The sequence below is a fragment of the Ischnura elegans genome, chromosome 4 (assembly GCF_921293095.1).
Source record: "Ischnura elegans chromosome 4, ioIscEleg1.1, whole genome shotgun sequence".
Taxonomy (NCBI): Eukaryota; Metazoa; Arthropoda; class Insecta; order Odonata; family Coenagrionidae; genus Ischnura; species Ischnura elegans.
In genome coordinates this window covers 93,281,639-93,306,140 of record NC_060249.1, presented here as the reverse complement: position 1 = coordinate 93,306,140, position 24,502 = coordinate 93,281,639, and the positions used below count along the sequence as shown (strand labels likewise).

The following is a 24,502-nucleotide window of genomic DNA, read 5'->3' as shown; positions in this document are numbered from 1 at the left end:
TCTGTACAATCTCAGAATACACCGTCATTCATCGGCGGGTTTAGGGTGGAGGACACCGGGGCACGTGTCCCCCCAGGCGTTAAAAATAGACAAGATTTTAATACGGTTATCATTAAATTCGTTTTGTGTTGTGTATTTAGGAGCCTCAACCTTTTAGTATCATATTCATGACTTTCATATTAAAATAATGAGAACCTTTCGTCTTATAGTTATTGTACTTTGTTTTTAACTTCAAGTATGAGAAGATCGTTTGCCTGTCAGACCCTTGTGTCCCCCCAGAAAAAAACACCCTGAATCCACTCTTGACACCATTGCATAGCCACTCTACCAAGAGTAGAATTACTTTAAAAGAATTCATCTCTGAATGAAGAGAATGCATTTATCCTTATCAACCAGTAAATTTTGGTGAAGCAATTTTATTATTTTATATATTTTCTAATAAAACTCAAGCTATCAACTCGATATTGGAGTATATTACGTTAACCCTGCTCAGAATTTTCTGTTTTACTTTCACCTCGGTATTTACTCTTGTCAGATGAGTTGTTCTATGCTTGAAATATATCTACAAGCGTTGTGAAAGGTATTTTCTATTATCTAAAAATTAGAAGGCGGTAAAATAAGAATTATCTATGTTTGGCAGGAGTGATGTGTTACCCAGAAGCACTAAAGACGACCGGCCGAGAGTTAATGATGCGCGCGCCGAGTTATGTTCACGTGATAGCTTTCTAAGTTTGAGATTTCCTGTCCCGTAAAATACGATTGTATCTGCCAGGGAAGACATTTTTTTGCACATCATTGAACTCTTTATTCATATGGAACAGTGGCTATTTTTATGAATAGTTATATCTGTTGGCGAAATTTGAAAAAACTGAAGTCTTCTCGGGAAATCAGCCGGGTAAAGATAGCCATTGCTGCTAACGTTTCAATGGTCTTCTCTGCCATCGTCTTCGGGGTGAATCTGACATAAGTTTCATATCCTTAATTCCTCAGTTCCATGATCAGAATGTATTAATTAGTGGCAAGTCATCCTAATACCTGCTTATTGAGTCAGGTGTGCCACACGGTAGCTGGCCTTCTCTCTGCCATCGTCTTAAGGGCGAATGCCCATAGAAATGTTGGCAGCAATGGCTATGTTGACCGGCTGATTTCCCGAGAAGACTTAGAAGCAAAATTCGCCGGGAAAACACCATATCATTCACGCAAGAAATGTCGACAATTAATAAATAATTACATTCATAATGAGGAGTTCGTCGGCATTCGATATTTGGATAACTCATTTTGAATTGGATTTTATTTCATGGTTGCGGGTAGATAAAGAGAAGAATAAAATTTCGTGGGATGGCGATAGTCAATGGCAAATCAGCAAGAATTGAATATCGACACCCATTTTTGCGTGAAGAGCTGTAAATGAGGCACAAATTGGGTTTCAACATCAAGAGACCCCAGTGATCAAATAATTTATTCGCGGAAAAACAGTTGTTTTACGTGACGGATTCCAGTCTGGTAATTATTACCCAACGAGGTGTCACGGAACCGCGTCGAATAAATGCGAAATTTTTGTAGCGTGTATTACCGAAGTTTTCAATAATGAGGCGCTTCTGTTTGGTGGATTTCGAGGACTATGGGTGAGCGAAAACGTGTCAGTTATGTTGAATGTTTTGATAAAATTTGTTGTAGCGTTCCGAATCGTATTTTTATTTTCTGATTCGCTTTTCAGGCTGATTAGTTTCCTCACGCATATTAGGTACTATGAGGAAGGCCAACGCAGGTTAACGTTTGTAGAATAATAATTGTTATTCCTCTCTAATTATCAGAAACATTTTTTTCCGTTTAAATATTCAAATTCGGTTGGTTCCGCTGATTGAGCACTTTCCATCTGCCCATCGATTAAAACCTCGCACGTGTAATTTAAAGCATAATTTATTAAGTCCGTTTAAATAATTATCCCATTTATCGATAATCTTTGCAAATTATACAGCCGTTTGCAATATCATGCAGTTATCGGCTGATAGTTAATTATTACTCACGTATCATGCAAGTAAATTTACTGAATATTCATAAAAGCTGTCCCTTTTGTGGCTTTGCCGGTGTATTTGGAATTTTTATGATTTAAATGTGTTATTTTAAAAATGACGGCCATTGGTGGCTTGCTAAGGCCGTGCAGTTACCTCCTCCTAGGATTAATAAAATATTCAAACTATTAATTGTAATGGCATGTATGTAAAAACATAAACCTTGGCGAGTACTGAGGATTTTTAGGTAAAAAAACTTGAGTGTTCCTACTATCCTACTTTTATTCTTGCCACTGCTTTGATTGTCTATTTAAAAAGCTAATTAGTTGAATGAAACTTAATAATGTAACGCTTCATTTAACTCATATGTAGAACTTCCACCACATGTGCTGCTTACCATACAAGATATAAAAAGTGAAGATATCGACATTATAAAAATTAAACTGTCAAGTTCTATTAAAAGTTAAGAGATCGGCATCCTATGTACCACGGTAATATCCCTAGGGAGGGATGCAGATTGCCTGAAAGCCAGAGCGATTGCGCAATTGTTCCATGATGAGCTAAGTCTAATGGCGTGCGGAACTTCAAGCAGTTCAGGAGCTCCTTCTCTACAAGCAATTTGGGGTTTCGTAAAAAGTTCCGAAGCGTAGTCTGGACGTAGATTAGTGTAACTAATGTCACCATAAATTTTAACGCACTCCCTTCGTCGAGTAGTAGATCTCCATCTAGTACCTCCGTTGAGGCGTATAAATTTCGGTCCCTGAAAAAAGGAATTAGAGTAGAAGTTGTTTAGAGTAGCTACAATGAATTAATGAATGAACGATTTAATCGATGCTGTGGGAAACCCATAAGAGCAAAAAACATAAATACAGATAATATTATTCTCATAGTACAATAATTATGAAATTAGCATAGCATAAAGACAAGGGTAATTGAATACAAAGGATCAAACAAAAATCAAATTTGTCAACAAATTGATTCTTACATTTCAAAGCAACTGTGCTATTGTTTAAATATTCGTATAATATCCTCTAAAAAGATTCCTAGGTGCAGGTGTATTTTATTGAGGGTGGTAATGAATTCCAAAACTTGGATGCTATAATCGAAAAGGAATTTAGGTCCTGGTTGGTTCGGGCTTGGGGTACGTGGAGGAGGTCTCAGTCTGCCGGGGTTCTTTTGAAGGAAACAGTATTCCCGAGGGTGAATAGGTTGTAGATGTATTCAGGAATATGAGTTTGACAGAGGGAGAACAGAAAAGACGCCCTGGAAAATACGCATGCACAATGCAAAAAAAAACATTGCAAAGTCAGAGCACATTTTTTTTAATTTATCGAGGGAAAAAATAGGTTATTACCGAGCTTTGTGATTATTTTCGTCTGTTTTTATTTTCTTTTTACAGGGTGATGGAGATTTTAAATTATAAAGACTGCAATAAAAATGTGTTTCCATCCACAATGTAAGCTAACTTTATGTTTGCCAGAAAACATTGTTTTCTAAAGATTTGGCCAACTCAGAATGCTTCAGCAAAAATAAGAAGAGATTGTTTGGAAGAGGAAAGTACGGAAAGCACGTAAGACCACTCGCACGAAATCAATCAGCTAAACAAACTTGCGTTAATTAAACGTTCGGAACGCAGCGGTGAATCGCTCCAGTCCTACCGTTCGCGAGAGAGAAGAAGAATGACAGGGATAACAGTCGCGAGGCATCCTTGAAACTATTTAGCGTCGCGTTGGGAGGAAAACCGCTCTGGAGAAGAGGTGGAGGAGGAATGAGGAGGACGAATTTCGCTCCAGCGGCAGGCAGCGATAGACGCTGAAAGAAGAAGCCTCAGTCGGCGGAGAGAGCGTTGGACCAACAAAAGGAAGTTGAGGTAGGGGGGACGAAAAGTGTGTGAATGGAGGGGAAGGACTCTCGCGTTCGATAGGGGAGGGAAAGGGGAGCGGGTAAATAGGAAGTGGTCGATTAATTCGTACTGGATGATATTGGGGGTGAGGGGGTTCTGAGGAAATGTTCGACGTGGAATCGTTCGAGTGGAGTTGGGCGAAACAATGATAGAATTCTGGGGGGATGGGACCGGAGATGGGAACAGAGTTGATGCGCGGCAAAGTAAGACGTCCTGCGATGAACGATTAAAATCGGTTCTGGCTTGATTTGGTGGGAATTCATTGTTCAAAATGGTTTCAACACATTGAACTTGAAAATGATGACACAACGTATAGAAACCATGGTCAGTTGTTTAGTTTTGGAATTAAAAAGTGTGGAAATTACTATTTGTGTTCTTTCATCATGGATAGCCTGTGTTGAGTTCAACTGTGTATGGTGAGATACGGTGAAACATTATGGTGAATAAAATAATAAGACTCATTGAACTGTCCACTGGTTCCTTCGCTTCTATAGCGTTGGGGTGTTTTTCCCTCGTCCCCTCCCTTCCGCACCTATCCCTTCCCAGAGGCGTCGGCGGGCTCCCATCGCGGCGGCGCCTCTATCCGTTTTCCTTCCCTATCTTCCCCTCCCCGGGTGTCTGGGCGTATAAGCCACTGGCTTGGTTCCCGGCCCCGGTGCGTTGTATCCTTCGAAGGGTTCACCTAGAACCCCTCAAACTCTTGTCCACTGATTCATTGATTATAACAACGCGTTTCCACGCTTAGCGTCAAAATCAGTCCAAATAGAAATAACAAGGCCAGTTATTTCTATTTGACCTGATGATTTCGCTAAGCGTGGAAACGCGTTGTTATTATTACTTACCGGTGAACAATAGAATATGTTTTATCATTTTTGTTCTCAGATGAGTGAAAAACGTTAAACCGAGAAAAGTGTTCCTCAACATCTCCGAATATATAAACAAAATCTCTTCACCGAAGGCCGTTGGTGCAAGTATCAGGCTCGGGTATCCGCTTTCCCGAAGCGATGCTCGGACGCCACTGTCCCAAAGAGTGAAAATATATATAATCCAGGATAAGTTGGCGTTAGAGGTAAAGAGATTTTATCCAATTCTCAGCGTTCCTTTACCTATTTTATCCGAGTGACCTCATAAATGGAATGCATCACATTCCCTCGACCAGTCGCTTTTTTTCCTTTTTGGTGGCGTATCATTATCTAAAATATAAACTTTAATCTCCAAATTAATTTTTATGGTGCACGGAGATAACAATTATCATTATTTAACTGCACCTCAAGCATGAAAAAAATCTACTATGGAATTAAAATGTTAGTATATTTTAAATACTGGTATATTTTGACAGTGGTCTGCCATTTATTTTTATACCCTTTATTTTTGGACATGCTTGGATATATACGGGGTGTTTCAGGAGGCTTCGGCTATACATCAAGAGGTGGTATGGGAGACAACTTTAAGAATTTTTTGTCAATAAAATGGGGTCGCAACTCCTTGGTTGCTAAGCTATGGCGACGCAAACATTTTTTTTTTGGATGCTGCTACCATTAGAAAGGTTTTTCTTGGGTATCCATCCTTTTCGACATTTTATTCATTACTCTGGATTTTTCAGGGGATTTAATGATAAAGGTTGGACGAAAATGTGTGATTTCATCCGAAACAAGTAATCTCAAAATGGGTGAGATTGCGCAAACGTATTGTTGACACTCGCTCAAAGTTCTCGTGTAATAAATCTTAAATATTAATTGTTTCAGAAAATTATAATGTCACATTTTCATCTCGCCATAATTATTTAATCTTTCAATAGAAAAATCGAGGCAGCACTCATCGGGAAGACTTGAAAGACTAATGAAATTACTATTTTTGTGGCCGAGCCCGCATTGCATTAGTCCGGAACTTATCTGGGAAACTGTGAACAGGAAAACGTTAGCGTCATATTTTTCGAGCGTTTGCGTATGCAAATTTTGTATTTTTGGGGCAAATGTTTTGCTTGAATGTTGAAATCCCTCGTCGAATTGACTGAAAAATGGCAAAATTTGTGCACGGGAGTTGAAGTTTGACGGATTCTTATTCAATTACTACTGAATTGACGAATATTTTGAATGCTCAATTCATCTTGGTTGCCATGCGCGGAGCTACAATGAACGGTTTATGCCGTAGAACGCGCCGCAAACTTTGGATCCCGGGGCTGCTGCGTAAATATAATGGTCGGCCATTTCTGTTTTCCTTACTAGGATCACTCTTAAGCATTTGTGGAAACAGTGGCATGATTTCGGGTCTTTTCGTAGCGGGAAAGACCGCCTCTTCCCTCGGCATTCAGGTAAAGAGAATTTCCATAAATTTTCATTATCTCCCATGACGCTCGAATTGTGCCTGCACCCAGAGAATCCCTCCCTTACGGGAGCATCTTTATTGCCAAAGCCTTAAATCCTCCCGACTAGGAAAAAACCACCCGAGTGGATGCGAGCCGACTAAGCTATTTCACTCGCCGATGAATTTCAGGGATGATTATTTCGACGTGGCCGCGCTATGGACTCCTTGCCTAGCATAGTGACTCTACGCAGCCTAATTTCCCATTGAAATCATCCTCTCATCTGATGGTTGAGTTGCCGCCGAAAATAACTGGGGTATCAAAATATCTTAAACGATTTAGTTTTAGCTTCGTCATCCGTTTAATTACAACGCTTTGACTCCCTTAACTAAATGCGTCGGATGCGGAGTAAAAGCCCAGGAATTCATTTCGTGTTGGATGGGTTATTATGAGGGGACACACTTTTTTGTTAGAGCTTCACTAGAATTATGGAAGGGCCGTATGGGTTATAATTTCATTTAATTTGAGATCAATTTTATTTATCGAATATTTTCTGGCCATATTGCTTTAGAGGAAACATCGCTCCTCCTTTACCAAGGGTATGGTTCTTTTTAGTGAGGATATAAAAACTAAAGGTAGGTAACTAGCTTAAAACTATAGGTATCAACTGGAATTCTCAGGACATTTGCACCTGAAATTTTCAAATCAAAAAGTCAAAATTTTCCATTGCCTTCAGTTGAAAAATTCTACAGCTGAGGAAATGCGGAGGAAAACTAAAATTTAAGATGCAAGAAAATGTTAATAAGGGTGGAAATTTTCAAGTTTAAAATAGTCAAACTTCGGCCAAAAAAATGTCCATGCGAGAGTGATTCGTGATTAAATGAAGTCATATGAAATTTTGTGGAACTATGTTGACCACACAATCCATTGACGGGTAAAGCCATCCTTTAAGTCTCGTCCAAAGGCAGATTTTTTGTAATTTCCTTTTTTGAGCGCTGATTGCACAGTGATTTCATCTTGTACGGATATATATCAGGCTGATTTAAAAAGTCTGTTTGGAAAATAAATAAATGAAAAATTAACTAGATCTTTAAATAGAACAAGAATTCTCTGTTTGCTTGAGAACACTGCTTTTAATCAAAAGAGAAAGGTCGGTGAGAAACCGCAGTCCTACGCATGGTCAAGCGGAGAGTCGGCTTGAGAGCAACCTGTGCCTTATTCGGAATGAGCCCTTGCTCAAACTCAATGTCGAAGGCCTGCTTCCTATCGCATCCTGAAGTCAATATAGAGTCCATTGCCAAGGTACTACCACTAATAGTGTGAATCATTTCTGTAATTGTACAAATTTTATTTATGTGAACTTTGGTGTTACGTCAGGGAGCGACTGTTGTTACAATTCGTTGAGAGGTGATATTGAATAGAGAATGATGTCCCTCAACGAATTCATTAACTAGTTCCTTTCCATTTTGAGTTGAAGTATTAAATTTTCCGTAATATTTTTCCTTTAGGAAAATTATTCCTTTTAGTTCATCTTTTTTCTCATGTTTTTATGTTTGTGGAATCTCCTATTTATCCTCTATAGCGGTAAGGCCTGACTTCTGTGCTTCTGCGTGAAATTCCATAAAATACAGTTGCTACGCGTATGGTCCATAGTTTTTATGAAAAATTGCCCATTGATTTGAGATCGCTCCGTATGAAGAGCAAGCTACTTAATACAACAATAACAATACCATTCATATTGGTCCTCGGTAAAAAATCATGGCTCAGAAAGCTGTAATGTGATGCCCACGGGACGAGGGAATTACTCTTTTCAGTGAGTTTTCACTTCTAAATTTCCCAATAAGTGCTCCTATTATTTTTTTATTGGCTCAGATTTCATGTGTAGTAAAAGCAAAGGCTGCGATCTTTTTTCCTCGAGTAACTTTAATGAACATTGAATGAATATTTTCTCTTACATTTATTCTTTTTAGATCTGGCGCTCCCATTTCGTGCCTAAAAATACCCATAACGTTTTCAAAATGTCACCACATTTATTGAGTCAAAATTATATATCAATCTATTAAGCACTTCGGAAGGGGATGGTTAAATCTCTAGACCCTCCGTTTACTACCTACTAGTTGGAAACCTCAGGATAAGCAGTAAACATTTTTTTTCACGTATCCCTCTAATTTCTCTCATTTTAAAACCTAAAATATATTTACGACGAGTATCAGTTATTATATGTTAAAACTAGACAATAGTTTTAATATTTTTATTAATTTCCATGAGGCTTTTTGGGGGGGGGGGGACCTATCCCCTCATCCCATCCCATAGTTACGCCACTGTTCCTAATTATTTCATATTAGTTACAGACGCGCCGACTTACAAAAAATATTGGGGGGGCCCTAACCGGGGATCTTGCCCTGTGAAATTTTATAAGTAGTGAGTTTTAAGTTTTTTAAGCATTTTTGAGGAGTCATATGATCAACATTAGAACACTGATAACTCGAATCTCGATATCTGAACACTCCGGGGAAAATCTACAAGCCTGACACATTATTTCCTCACACCCATAACGAATTTTTGAAGGGGCTCGGGCACCTTCAGACTCCATGGAGTCGGCGCCACTGCATGATAATATCACTTAATTAATTTCTTGAATTATTGGGGGGGCTCCGCCCCCCCAAAAGAATTATTGAGGGGGCTCGAGCCCCCTCAGGCCCCTTGGAGTCGGCGCCTATGATTAGTTACTATAAATTTCATTCAGCCAAAATAATTAATTGATATGTGAACAATCTATGAAGTGCGGATATTTTACACACATTTCATATCACTCATAAACATTGAAATGAAGAATAATTTTTCTTTATTTAAGGAGTAGAGATGAAAATAAATAATACAAAAATATACAGCTAAAGTTTACGACCGATGTATATTTTACCCTAAATTCATGTGTGCTATAAACCTGTGACCTAAAGATCTTAATACGGGGAATCTGGCTTCATTGCTATCTTTCACAGTAAAGTACGAGCAAAGCTTCTATGCAGAGAAAATGATGCAATCTGGAAAATATATTTTCTTCTAAAATGAAGGCACAGATTATTGTATTTTTTTTACAAATATTATAGCGCAGAGTTCACCGAAATGTTTTGTAATAGATTCAGTGTGCTGAGTGAAAGTGTTCATGTACTAGATTGTACATCTACGAGGCACCGTGCGAGTCACCACCAGGGCGTGTGGCATGGGGGGATTCCGGATTAGGCATGCAGCAATCATTCTAACCTTAATCAGAAAATCACATTGTTATGGTGCAACATCTAGGGGAAAAATGACATTTTGCTTGCTTATACTTGCACGCACTCACTCGTTGCCAGCGTGACCAACGGAAATACCGCTGCTCTCCATGGAGCACTATCACGCCAGCTCCTTCTTCCACACCTTTCATATTCCTCGCCTCCATTGGTGGGTCAGTCTACGGTTACCTTGGTACCGAATGTTTGGGATCAGAGAGCGAAGGTGAGGAAGTAGAATTCAATGGAAGCTCGATATCTCGCCTTCTCTCCCTGCCCGGTGCAACTTATTTCCCGATTTCACTCCTTCCCTTGGCCGTAATCGTAAAAGTCTCAAGAGCTGAGAGGGTTCTACGTGACGAAGTACCCGAGAAAGGGCGTCAGAAGTCGGCGATCAAATGGTTTTTACGGCCATGGGGGAAGTCATCAGGAAATTGGCAGAAGGCAGGCGGTGAGCTGAGGGGAAACCACTCTGTTCGTTCCAGCAAAGGATTGAGAGAGGGAAAAAAACCTTGGAATCCCGCGCCTGTCACTTTCGGCTTTCCTATCTCTTTCACTCTCTCTCTTTCTCTCTTCAGATTTTTGTGTGTGAGTCTCTCATGGAATAAAGCCCGGAGACTCGTTTTTATTTTCAAGGTCTCTGGAATCGCATTTCCTTCCATTCTACCTTATCCTTTTCTCTCTTTCGAGAGGGGAGAAAGGAGATCGGTCGAAATCCGTGCTTCCTCGCGCCTGTTTCTGGGTTTTTATGTCTCCTCGCCGCTGAAATGATTCCATGTGTGTCCGAATGCCTGGAGTTCCATCGTCCCTGCGCCCTTATATGGGACGAGATGTCAGCTTCCCGTTGATTTTGCAATTCTCCGTCACTTTTTTCGATGGGAAAATTTCATTCTCCCTTTCCTCTTTATCAACCTCTCTCCATAGTGAAAATATTCGCTACTTCCTCGTTGGTGGTTTAGTTGCGAGTTACTCCTAATTTTTATAGGACTGCTTGGATAACAGACGTTTATGTTATCATTCCCATGGTGCGGCCTATTTACGAATGTTTATTTGTACGTAAATGTACCGTTTCTCCCTCGCCCGTAAAAACGACTTTTTTGTATAATTTAAAAGTAGCCAAAATGAAATATCATCCTCGGAAGTCAAAAGTTGTACATTTTCGAATCAATCTTGAAGGACAAGTATTTACACATTTTTTAGAAATATCCTAATGTCGTCCCCACTATTTCCAACCAAGACTGCTTCATTTTAAATGTGCCCTTAGACAGGGTCGAGAAAAATAGTGTCGCTAAATTTAAAAGCTGATGCCAGTAGAATGCAAAGTTACCAATCATAATTCACAGTGTCCGGCGATATATAGTGGAAATGTTTAATATTCATGAGGATAAAATAAAATGGTTAACTTCCACACACTTTTTTATTAACAAACTACCGACCCGGTTTCGATAATGACACTACCTTGATAATGACACTACGTGTCGAAACCGGGTCGGTAGTTTGTTAATAAAAAAGTGTGTGGAAGTTAACCATTTTATTTTATCCTTACCAATCATGTTTTGGGTGAAATCGCTTAGCTTTTAAACGACAGAAACTATGAGCCGAGCGCTCCGTTTGGCCGAGAGTTTGCCCTTTGGCCTGATGCCATAGATGCATCGTGATCTTCGGCTTATAAAAATGGTCCGTTTTTGACCTAAACATCACGAGTTATTTTGGTTCCTATTGGCATCATCTATCGAGGGAGAAAATTTCGTGACACATTTTTTCTCTAACCAGTATATTGAAGTAGGTACCTACGCGTTTTTGCTCCATCGCTAGTTTCCATCATGATCGTCGCTGTCACGAATCTGCTGGGAAAAGTGAACTCTGGAGTAATGCCCAGTCATGAGGAAATCTTTGGCTGCCATTTAGTCCATGGCCGCATTTTGTTCAATAGAGGCAGTGAAGGAACTTGCTTCTCTCTCGAAATGTTATTCGCGAATGAAATGATGCTGGCGATGCATCACGCAACCTTTCCCGTTTTAAGGCACTCCTTTATGTGAATATTTGGATATTGTAAGAGAGAATATTTTTTTTCTTTTCGCAGCAAGGTTTAGTGATAGCCCAGCACAACTGAGGACGGTTTCTCATGAAAAATGTGAAAGATTCCGGTGGTAAAAATAGTAATACTTTTTTATTTTAAACATTTGCCTCCATGGAGGCTAGAGGATGTTGAGAATTTTAGGTTGTGTAATTTTTATATTGGGCTTTTATGAAAGGTGCCTACATTTTGTAACTTGACCTGTTGACTTTCTATATTTCATTCTGTGTACTCTTACTTATAAAAGACAGAGAAAGGAATGTGCGAGTGTCCATGGCTTTGGCTGACTCTGCTGAGAAAAAATATGTATTGCTTTCTTGGAATGAATATCTCCTTGAACCCTGTTTTGCTGTTTCACGTATTGAATACGTTTTTAAGAATATGTTCGAAATTTTTTAATCTATGAAGTTATCTCGTTGCCCTAAGCGTAAATTTAGTTGTTTTTCTAAAATGCCTTTTTGCATGTTGACTTTAAGAAATACATATGTTCTTTTCTCTTACCGTCAATCGCCTTGATCGAAGAGCCTGGTACCTTTGCTTAAAATGAGCTTGGATGGCATACGGAAATTTATGTACCTCGATTAAAATAAAGGAAGCATCTGTTTTTGCGTTTTATCCATGCCTTACGACGATTACAAACATAATAACATGCATACAACCTCGAACGATATTTCAAGCCATCTCCGCTATTATTTTGAACATCACATTTAAAAAGTGGATATTTTGTATATATAGGCTCCAATGCCAATTCTTGCAAATTTAAATATAGTTTTTTATATTTATTATTTAGTATATATATTTATTATTTAGTATTTTTATATTTATTATTTAGTATATAAAATATATAAAAATTTAATTTGTCTTAAAAATTCTGTTATTTCGTACCAAAATTCAAATTTGATACAAATTTAAAATAAATATGGCTTGAAATAAGTGCGCACACAGAGATGAGGACATGGGCATCATGGGATAACTTTATTCAGTATTTTTCCTCTGGTGCGCTTCTCAATTTACATGGCGCTGGAAAATTTATTCGCATGCTTTAAGAGGAACTTAAATATCTCACCCGAATAAGTTTCTAAATTCAGCAAGACGGCTCTTGATAATGATGTGCAAGCATTGAAATCAGTAGAGAAAATTAAAAAAAGTGTGGAAATTTACTACAGCTGTTTGAAAATCTTACATGTCCGTGGAAAAATTTGAATTGAAGCAGGAATATAAATATCTTTTAGACAGAAAACGGATGTTGCATAGCCCGAGATCCATTATAAAAATAAAACATAAGCAGTGCTTCGTATCGCTTTCGGCTTTGGTGGCGCATTAAACTGTAACTGTGGTCAAAATCAAAGTTTGTGTAATGAAAATAACACCACAGTATATTAAACCAGCCGAAAACATGTTAATTATATATAGTTATGAATTCATGTGTCAACAAGCTGCGTCAACAAGATGGAGTTCTTCAACAATGGAGGACATCATCTAAAGAAAGAAAATTGGAACGCTGACACATGGCCGCAGTCTGTAAATGTATTTTATGTAGAAAAGGAATGTTTTATTTGGAGGAGGCTTCCTTAGACTTAATCCCAAGCATTACGCAAACCTCCCTTTCGCCACTCGATATGACCTCAGGCTGGTTCAGAGTTGATTTCTCTTTCGAGTTGTCTGGCAACCGTATTCCACGCGTTTAAAGTGCATTATCTTACCCTCCTTGTTCACTTTTGAAGATTGGATGGTTTTATATTGCTTTTTACTCTTAAAAAGTATGGAAAATTACAACAGCTGTTTGAATTATTGTTATTATTTCTCCGTATTTAAGTGTACCGGGATTAGGCACGATGATAACTTTACGGAGTCACCCGCAATATATGTCAGGTATAGTCCAAAAATTTCCTCTGGAAGTTTAGTTGGCATTCGATCGGAAATCGAGGGTAAACGAATCTCGGTCAAGGCGAATCATTTTTCTCTGTGGAATTTTCGCATTATTTTTCCGAGATTAACTGGATTTAATATCACAGTGTTTAATGTCGTATGATTTGGAAGTTATCCGAGAATGTTTTGCTTAAGTAGGAAACAATATTTCATTGAAATGAAAATACACAACCTTGGTAACTTTTCACTGGAAAATTATTTATTGGTACTACGCGTTTCGACGCTGAGGCGTCATTCTCAAGTACACTGTTTATAATACTGACAATCCAATAAATACCCAAATTCTGGCAGGGGGAGGGGGAAGGGTTATACAGGGGGGGAATATTTTCCAGAATTTGGGTATTTATTGGATTGTCCGTATTATAAACAGTGTACTTTAGAATGACGCCTCAGCGTCGAAACGCGAAGTACCAATAAATAATTTCCCAGTGAAAAGTTACCAAGGTTGTGTATTTTCATTTCAGCATGGATTTTCACAAAGTAAAAGCCGAATCAATTGAATTCAATATTTCATTATTTAATTGTTTTGTATGCTTACTTGAAATTAAGAATGCTATCTGTGAAAGAAAAAAGGTTTTCTGGCAATATTAAGTGAAAGCGAAAGAATTTGTTCTGATGTGTGCAACCAGAGCGAAACCTCTTTAAAGCTTGCCCCCTTTCCTTCAGCTCAAAACTTTTCCACATTGCCGTCCGCAATACCACTTCAGATTTTACCTCAACTTGCTTCCCTTTCTCCTTTCCTCTTGCCCAATCCAATCTCTGCCAAATTTCGCTCTTCCCCATCGAAATACTCCATCCCATCCCCTGTCCTTCCTACTCTTCGTCTCCTCGAGGCCTTTTGCCTCTGATTCCACGCCCAGATTCAGTCCTTGTGCCGGTGAGCTGTCGGATTCCATCATTTCTTCGAGTGACTCACTAAGCTCACACGTTCCCGGAGTCTTTCCTCCTCCCTTTTTGCACCCCTTCACGGGTAGGGGGCTTCCCTTCTTCTACTCCGGTATATTTTATCCATTTATTTTTACTCCTCCGCGCGTAACGCGATTGAAATTGATCGCCGGAACGGGATGAAAAAAAAAGGTACGTAGAAAAGTACGTCTACGAGATCGCTTTTGACGCCCTGTCTGTTTCCCGGTGATGAATGAATGCCTGGATGCTTCTTTTTTTTAGTATTCGTTGGCCTCCTCTTCCTCTTCTTTACTTCACCATCCGAAATCCCATCTTTGTCTCTCACGAGCTTCTATTCTCGCTATTTTTATTCCAAGCTTCCATTTCAAAGGGAGCGTGTACGAAACTGCAGGCGCATAGGAGGGACTCCTAATAAAAAAAGAAAATCTTTTGTCATCCCGACGGCGGCGTAAAAGTTTTTGCGCCGAGGTAAACTTTTATACCTCCCTATATCCTTCAATTCAAGTCTAGTGTGTGGCGAAGTCGTGGAAATGTCGGGTTCGGGGTTTTAATTTACAAAATAGAATGAATTTTATCTTTAACTAAATATCTGGCATGGAGATATAAGAAGAGGTATTTCCTCTACAATGTGGTATTCAAATGGCAAGAAGATCATATCTGCATTTTTGCATGATTTTTATAAAAATAATTTTTCAACTAACTTCATTTGCATGATATGTAGAAATGTACTATCTTTCATCTCATCTTTAATAACGTATGAATTTTCTTTTCGGTTTGCAAAAGCCTTTGCTAGTATTATAGCGTGTGTTGAAGTTATATTTGTAATTTTAAATGTTAAATTTTAGCTGTAATTTAATTGAGCATAGTTACAATGAAATGGAATCTATATGTGGAGATGAGCTCATGACTGAACGAAAAAAAAATTCTGCTTTTCTGCTCAGTTGACAAATTGCTGGAAATTTGATTCCAATGGTTTTAGAGGAAGACAAATTTATACGTTTGAAAAGGTAGAAATGTACTTTTGTGTCGAGAAAATCTTTAAAAATTCATAGTGTATCATTTTTAACATTGCGACACACGCTAGAATGGTACAAAATTTTATATTTAAAGATAAATTTTACCTTTAAAAAGTTGGTTTAAAAGGTCAGTTGAAAAGGTGTTGGAAATATTATTCGAATGCTTTTAATTGGCTGAATGTTTTTTTTAGGCACCTGAACCTATTTCCTAATCCGTAAAGTGCCGGCCTAAGAATGTGCGAAGAATGCTCAGGGCCGATCTATGGGCTGGATGTGTTTCAATAACATTTGAAATTAAATATTATTATCAAGTTGTACAGAAGAAATAACAACATCGTTGAGTGATGTTATTGATAATGTAAGTATCATCATTATTAGTCAACAATCCTAAGATAGATTTGACGCAGCTCTCCATTCCTCTCACCTATCCGCTAGCCTTTTCAAAGCGACGCATTTCTTCCCTTTGGAAAATCCCTCTTTACTACCATTCTAGCGTGTGTTGAAGTATTACCAATGGTAAGTATAGTTACGATGAAATGAAATCAATATGTGGAGATGAGCTCATGAAATATGCCTTTGAACCATTTCTTCTCCAGTGTATTGCTCAATGTACAAGGAAGTGGAAATTTTATTCGAATGCTTTAATGGGATGCATTTTTTCAAGCACCTTTACCCGTTCGCAAACCCTTTAAGTGCCTAGCGATCTATCGGGGTATGTACGAAAAATGCCACGGGCCGATCTATCGGCCGGGTGTGTTTCAATAACTTTTGAAATTAAATATTATTCTCAAATTGTACAGAATAAAATAAAACATTGGCGAACTCTGTTATTGGTGAATGAAGTATAAAAATATTGAAAATAGAAAATAGCTTCAACGCATTCGTATTGAAATGTGTATAAAATTCCGATCAAAATCGTACAAATTTGTCAAATAAAACCTCGAAAGTAGCAATTTAAAGATGGCGGAATTGAAAGGGTTACGGTTGGTACTATTACTTTCTGGTGGGGAGGGAAATTTGTGCTTCACGTCCCTCTCCGTTATCTTTCCCGCCACTTTGTCGAGCTCCGATGGTTCCCAATCCTAATTGGATACCTATATATATATATATATATATATATATATATATATATATATATATATATATATTACTTATGAAAGACACCACAGGTGATATGAATATAAATAAATGCCATGATAGGCCACAAAAACACAGACACAAATAAAAGAGGACTCACACGTTAGTTTCTTTCAAATTTTCGACCTCTTAGGGTCTTCGTCGGGAGGGAGGCAAGAAGAGACTGAGGACGAAAATTTGAAAGAAACTAACGTGTGAGTCCTCTTTTATTTGTGTCTGTGTTTTTGTGGCCTATCATGGCATTTATTTATATATATATATATATATATATATATATATTATTATATTTTTCTTTTTTGCCTTCTCTATTTTGCAGGACCCCTTCTCTCTTCACGGAAGCTTTTACCGGGAACAAGGTTGGGAGGAAGGGAGAAAACCCGTAACGGGCCCACACAACGCCGCAGCTTAATCCTTATTCCCTGGCGGCGGAGAGAAGAGAGACACGGTGAGTGAGGCCTCGATTTTGATTGCTCCTTGCCGGGCCTCCCGACCGGCGTTTTGGGGCGAATTGAATTCAATTCCAGGCATTCGGGGCAGAAGGGGTTTGAGCTAGAGCTGTCTCGTTCGTGAGTGAATCGTACGTTAAGAACGATTCATTGTTATGAGCCGGTAATATATTCGTTAGCAACGAAGATTCCTCGGGTCTTTCACCGGGTAAGGTCCTCCATATTTCCTTTCAACGTTTCGGCGAGCAACTCGTCCAATTTTGGATTCCAATCCTGAGGACAAAGCGGCGAGTTACTTGTCGAAACGTTGGAAGGAGATATGGAGTACCTTACCCGGTGAAAGACCCGAGAAATCTTCGCTGCTTTTGTTCGCTGGGAAAGTACCAGACCTTATATATGTACCTATATTCATTTTCAAACGTAAGCAAGAGCGAGCAGCTTATTCTGCCCTAAGGGCCCATGTTGAAATGGCTCAAATAATTACGTTTTACACACCAAGGATGAAGTTCGCTGTGTAAAAACATTTGGCATGGTCGGGATTCGAACTTCCTCTCCTTGGATTGCCGGTCAGACATGCTAGTCAATTACACCACCAAACCATAGATGTCCAATGCAATGGCTTGGTGTGCAGATTTGAATCCCGAATGAGCCAAATATATTATCATGGTGAACTTAAGCGTTGCTGTATATAACTTTGAACCCATCCCCTTGACTTCGTTCAAAATCACTTGTTCCATGCTGTCCTTTATTTCATGATTGATCCAGTGGGTGTAATTGCCTTAATACGGCGATATCATTTGTTTTCTTTGTTTATTTTGATTGGAGATTTTATTTACATAAAATTTAGTCCTCATCGAGAAGGAAATCAATCAGAAATGTAATAAAATATATTTATAGGTATTTAATTGGCTCATGGTAGTATCCTTCATTAAGGATTCAGGGCCTAACGCCGTGATAGTTAAAAAAAATAATTATTATGATTACATCAGGAAAAGATATAATTCAATGCTTAGTGATTAACAAGTAATGTTAAAGTAAAAGTAATATTAGTAATAAATAGTAAAAATAATATTACTAATTTTGGTGAAGCATTTTAAATTTAAACACTTGAATCAGCAACAATTTCACATTTTTCTCTCGGAGATACACTTTTTAATGTTCAACTTTAAAACCTTATTTCTTTAACTCTAGTGATTCACCATCGATATGGCCTAAAACTTTACGAAACGCAGTCTTCGATGGATTTGTTGCTATTATTATTATTTTGGATTGTTAAACAATCGCATTTAGTTTGCAGACTTGATTGCGATTTGTAGACGTCATTCATTTCGATTTCGCTGTGCTAATTTAATTTAAAAATTTCAAGTTGCTGTACACATTTAGTTCGCAGTGTTCATTTGGATCTGCAGTGTTCATATGTTTCTCGTCGTGCATTGTTTTCATGTGGTCCGTTTTGAACGATTTGAAAGAACGATAAGTCTGTGTGAATCGAATCGCATGACTCGAATCAGCGAATAGAATCGAAAAGCTCGCCTCTTCTGAGAGCTCATTCGTTCATTTCCTCCCTTTCTGCCTTCCGCAAGGGTGAATTCCGTTAGGGTGTTCTTGAATTGGGGACACGTTTCGGCTTGGCATTGGGAACGAGGGCATCCGGGGGTTGGAAAGAAACGAAAGAGGGTGGAAAAATGGAATGCGCTTGCACAAAGACAATGGTTCTGCCGAAACCAACCCTTACGGGGAGATTTTCCTCTTGGATCATGTTTCCAGTGACGAAATTTTATGGCATTCGTCAGCTGGAAGAATACTTCGTGACTGAGGGTGAATGATAATATTTTTCAATGGGTAATCGAGATAGAAACTATTTATTTGAATCCTTAAGTCATTGGAATGCGGAAGAAATTTAAAGGACAATAATTGACTCTTTAATATTCGGTCACAAATCGTATATTTTGCGCAATTCAACTTGGGTTGTATTTTTCTTACCTTTAATCCTACATTAATAGACTAAGATCACATTTGTACTACTACTACATTTTTTCCTTATCTTATGGCTTGGGGTTGCCGATGAATAGAACAATAAATATTTAACCTTAAATAAGGTACATTACACATCTTACACTCCATTCTTATTCCTTAAATAAAATTCCGGTATTTATGAGCTATTTTTACTTCCCCGCAATAATAATCAAAATGTTAATGTCAGCGATAAAAAATGGCATTTGGTTTCAAATATCATTTTTCTTTGGTGGTTTTTTTTCACGTTTAATTTGGAAAATCGTGAATTAGTGAAGTTAACTGAGCGGAAATGGCGCCGATGTTCCTACCAAGCATGGGCCCTCTATTGGGTGGTAATTTTGATACAAAACAGGGAAATTATGGAATTTTCAGGGGTTTAAGGAGAGAACAGGACATTGACTAGAAATTCTTGTAACCACCATACGACACAAACGGGTGCGCAAAATCGATTATTATTATTGTAAATTGGCTGCTTGTGGCTTAGATGACTAACCGGTACCGAGGTAACGCGCGGCACGACAAATGATGTGAGCCGGATGGAAAGGTTTTACAATTTTTCTCCCATTAGGAAAATTGGGTAATTGTGACTAAAAATGATTAAAAAGGGTATACATATGAATTGAGTGATAATTAATTTGTTAAGTTGAAATGGGAATTTTTTTTGAAGTTATCATAAATATTATTATTCATCACCATCATATTAATTATAACCAGCCTTAATTATAACATTTTCATGATTTTAAATCTCTTGCTCTTAGCTTTTAAATGTGCTTCGAAGGTTTGACAATTTGCACGAAGCTGGAATAGCAGGTGAGTTGTTGGCTGCGTAACATTGGTGGAAAATTACGAAGGAAAACTTATATTTATATTTTTAAGTCGGTTATCGGTTTCTGCCATACTTAACCTATGGTATATTTTAGACAGTTAGTGAAGTGCTCCAGTACGTATATTAACTAATGAAATTTATATATTTATTATTTCCTGCGTGCAGAATGCTATACAATGAGTAATGGCGTGAAAACGTGGGAAACTCCGCGAAAATTTTCCGTGAGTAAGTTTCCTTCGTTGACACGGAAACAATAGTGTACCAGCACCTGGCGTGCTCGGAGATAATCTGATACGACAGCACATGCTTTGTTTGCGTCTAGCACGACATATGGATAGAGAAACCGAACTACTCGCAATTTTGGTCCTGACTTTTAATGAGATGGAAGAGTCATGTTACTCGGTCAAAGGCAGCGAGGAAAGCTGCTGTGGATCTGAAATCGATTTTGAGTGTAAATATTAATTTTAAAAGCATAGGAAGCCATCGAAGTGGTGAAAAAATGAGCAGAGTTGTGAAATGCGGTACCTTCATATTTTTAGGACGATGAAGCCATCTCACATTTCATGAAGATAGCAAATATATTCCCGCTTCCTTTGCTAGACAAACAATGATTTCAGCACTTATTGTTAGTGAAAACAAAATTTCAATAGCTCCAAAAAGAGGATCGCACTCTTAAAAAGATGAATGCTGATTCTGTACAAGTGATAAGCATGATAATAAGCCGTAATAAATACTTTAATAATATTTGGAAGCGAAACATTTATCTAGGGACATGAAATACCGTAACGCCATAGTCATACTCTTCACAAGCAAGGGCATGATTGGAAGCCTACTATGCTTACCATAGTAAATGCGTAGCTGAATAAACCTATTCCTTTGGTGTGCTATACATAAAGGAACTAGCCTTGTACGGGATAGTAATCCTAGACTCTGGGATATGGGATGAGATAATGAATTGTTAGAGCGAAGGCAAGGAAGGGAATGAAAAGTATATGAGCGTAGGAACCTGCAATAGGGTGGTTTCCTATAATTTTCTTATTGCCTAAGTCGAAAGATTATTACTCCTGGAGTGCTCATTTCACGCTCTTAGATTTTCGAATGACGATATCTATTTTTCGCGATTAAACGAAAAGTGAATAATTTCAAGCGCGCGAAAACGCGACGGCTAAGTAGGAATGATGGGAAAAGTCCGTGTGACGTATTTCTGGTTCCAGCTGCCGGCGTGTGAGGTGACCTTGGGGCGAGGCTTGAGCGCTGATACGACGCAGGCTGCTAGCAGGTAGCGCTTGACTTAAATAAGGATTATTATTCCCCTATCAAACGAAGGAAACTTTCCGAACTTGGGTATTTTTAATGTGTGATTATTAAGAGATGTTTCCCAGAGCTCTGTGCCTTATGCATGCATTGGTAATCTTAGACAATGTAAAACTCCTATCTACTCGTGTAGAAACTAGGTCCCTGTGAGGTCACGTGGAGTGGAATCGCATGGGCGCCAATCTGGCCTTTTTCAAATGAGGTTAAAATTGACCGTTGCCATTCGTCTAAACTGGGATTTCTAAAACCAAATGATTTGTATATTATGAATACACTAATGGTGGGTAAGGAATCGCAATCAATGCATTTAGTTTTCTTTGATAAAGGAAACTACCCTATTCGGCAAAAAGGAGAAAAATCGGATATTGGACTGAAATGGCAAACGTACGCACCCCTTGTGGAATGACTGAACGCGCTAGCCTGAGGGAAAAGGGAGAATGAGGAGAAATTGAATGTGATAGGTTGTGCAGGTATTGGAGGAGTAAGATCTTACGTTAGCGTCGACGATCTAGAGCGGTGAAGACAGGAGGCGAACGGAATCGTAGCTGAGGTAAGAGAGGGGAGGAAAAAAAACCCATTTCTAACACGTGGAAAGGAGAGAGAAACGGCCAGAGCCCTTCTATCGGATAATATCGATTCCTCGTACGATAGGTACCAATAAATTTGAGGAGTGAATCGGATATGCGTGAGAGAAAAAGGAAGAGAGCAGAATTGGAAGCTCACTATGAAAAGCGATCATAGCTTAGAATAAGGCGGCTGGCCATTCTTTTCAACCCTTTCACATAGTTTACTGAATTCCAATTTCTTTCCCACTGTGCGTATCGTAAATAATAGGAAATTTCTGCTGCATTTGCCTTTGAAATATTTAATTTACCGCCCTCTTGATGGTTCTGGGAGGAACATTTTCAGGCCTGCATTAACTTTACGTTTATGAAGTAAGCAAGGGTTTAACTATTAAAACGTTTCTCGGGTTTCTGTGCGGGTAAGGTATTCGAAGAGCGCCGACGTTTCGGGTTCCGACTCATCACCCATTCTCAAGGCTGCTTTAGCCTCTCTTTCAGGTAGCAGCCTATGGCCTTTCTTTAGTTTTTTTTTTACTTTTTAGTAGCCTTGAGAATGGGCGACGTGTCGGAACCCGAAACGTCGGCGCTCTTCAAATATCTTACCCGCGCGGAAACCCGAGATAAGTTTAAATATTCTGTTCGCCGGGAAAGTGTAAAATCATGCATAAGAGTTTAACTCTTTGCGTACTAAGGGCGTTATATCACGCCATCTGTCTTTAAAAAAATCGTAGTTTGCGATTTATTTTTAGCAGAGTTGCACCTACCTCTAAATAAGCAAATAAAAAAAAACGAAAGCCATATTCTTTCTCTAAGATGAAACCAAACACCTGTTCCTCGCATCAAAGGTTGGTTGTTAAGACATAACACAAAAGTAATGAAACTAGCCATCACTGGGTTACAGATCGACAGTACTAAGGTCAGCACGGAAAGTGTTAAGCCCGAGCCCTCTTCGCGACTTTATCTCAAGACTTGTCGTCAGCTCCTCAGCAGAAGGAGATTAACTGGTTGCTTTTGTGAGCTGCGTGGTTTCCCTTAATGCCTTTTATTACTAAGTAATGGTAGCCGGCGCTCACATTGTAGTTCGCTAGTCTATGGCGCGAGAGTCATTTCTACTTAAACAACGGGACAGATCGTTAATGATCTATTACGAGAGGCAAAATGAAAATGATGCGGTGGAAATTATTTTGTCGGCACGGGAGTTGAAACGTCTTCAGTATTTTTAACATTTCGCGCTGTGTTGCAGGCGTTAAGGCCGTTTTACATGGAGCACGTCATAGCAAGGTTAGCACTAAAAACCTGTTGAAATTGCGAGAATGTGTGCTTGGAATTAGAGCAGGGTCTATTTTTCCGTCTCGCATCCACGCATTCTCGCATGTGTTCTGGCAATTCGCGACGAAATTTTGGTTGCGCCTTCGTACGTACGCCAGATTGCGTAATGGCGTGCCCCGTGTGACACGGCCTTTACTGTGGTCATAGACGCGACTAGATTCCCTCACGCTCACTCTATTTTCAAGCCTTATTTTTTTTAACCATGTGTAAATTCGTTTGCAGTTTCTCTCCTACTTTCCTTCCATTTTATGTCAAATTTTTTCAATGCATGTGATTTTAGTTATGGTACCTACTAGCCTATGTCCTACCTTAAGCTTAAGTATCCTAAAACTTACATAAGTATCTTTTGGTTGAGTATCATGTCTACGACAATCTAACTTGGTTTGAAAATGGTAGCAGTCCTCGATCAACATCCATTTGTCACGCTAGCAAACAATCTATAATAAGTTTAGCTATTTCTACAGTAAAAAAAAGTTTTTTCATAATCAATCAATCGTCTATTCATCGGAATCTATCTTCGTTCTAAATTCATGATAATTTATTCGTCGATAATCAACTTTCTATTTTCTTCTTTTAGTTATAGAATATAGGTCGAGGTTGCAGTCTTCATACTACTTAAACTTTCTCACCCGCGCTGCGGTATTGTGTTTCGGATTAATAGCAGGGATAATCCCAAGTATGGCCTAGATAATTCTCTCCGTTCCACTCACTGCTCACGAAGTAGCTTGGCAAACGTTTTCATAGATTCATGTGCTCCGGAAGAGTCCTTCGTTGCGTTAAATCTCGACATATCCGGTCGCCGAGAATAGCCAGGAGGGATAGGAGGAGGTTCTCTATTTTTCAAGGACCAGGAGAGTGGAACTCAACGGGTCTCCCACTTCGCTCACTTCCAACTTCCTCACCCCCGTCATTTCCCTTCTTTACTTCCCTCCATTCTCGCCTCCGCCTAGAATTTCAAAGGCAGTAGTGTAGAAGGCAGGGACCCGTCTCTTTTTCTCATTTCGCGTCGAGTTTAAAGTTTCGCGAAATCCGCGCCGGGACGGATGGAATGAAACGATTATCCAAAGCCATCTCTCTCGTCTCTCCTTATCCCACCCTCCTTCAACTCGAGGACTCATCTGGGAGGAAAACAGAGAAGGTCTCTTTTCGGTCTTCCCCTGGTTCCTATGTCTTCACATATATCCCCGCTCGTCTTCTTTTCGACTGCACAATTTTTAGCGAAGGGGATTCCTTCCCGACTTGGTGTGACTCGGAGGAGTGGAAAAATCCTATTTTTTTTACCAAGCTTGTTCTCCATGGTCCTATCGTTTATGGCCTCTTGGGAAATTAACTATCTCCTTCGGAAATATTTTACCTACCTGGGTTCAAATAGGAGATCGATACATTCTCGAAGATGCTACTTATTGAGCGTAAAAATATGAGAAGTGCGTAACCGGAGACAATTAATAATAGGATTC

General features: G+C 38.9%; 1 protein-coding gene across 1 annotated transcript in view; it reads left to right on the top strand.

Annotated features, from left to right (window-relative positions):
• Positions 1-16,873: 16,873 nt before the first annotated feature.
• The window catches only part of LOC124158188, a 225,891-nt gene continuing 218,262 nt past the window's right edge, over positions 16,874-24,502 (top strand). Inside the window, exon 1 of the mRNA XM_046533376.1 lies at positions 16,874-16,996. The gene's annotated coding sequence lies outside the window, so the exon portion shown is untranslated. The remainder of the gene's footprint in view (positions 16,997-24,502) is intronic.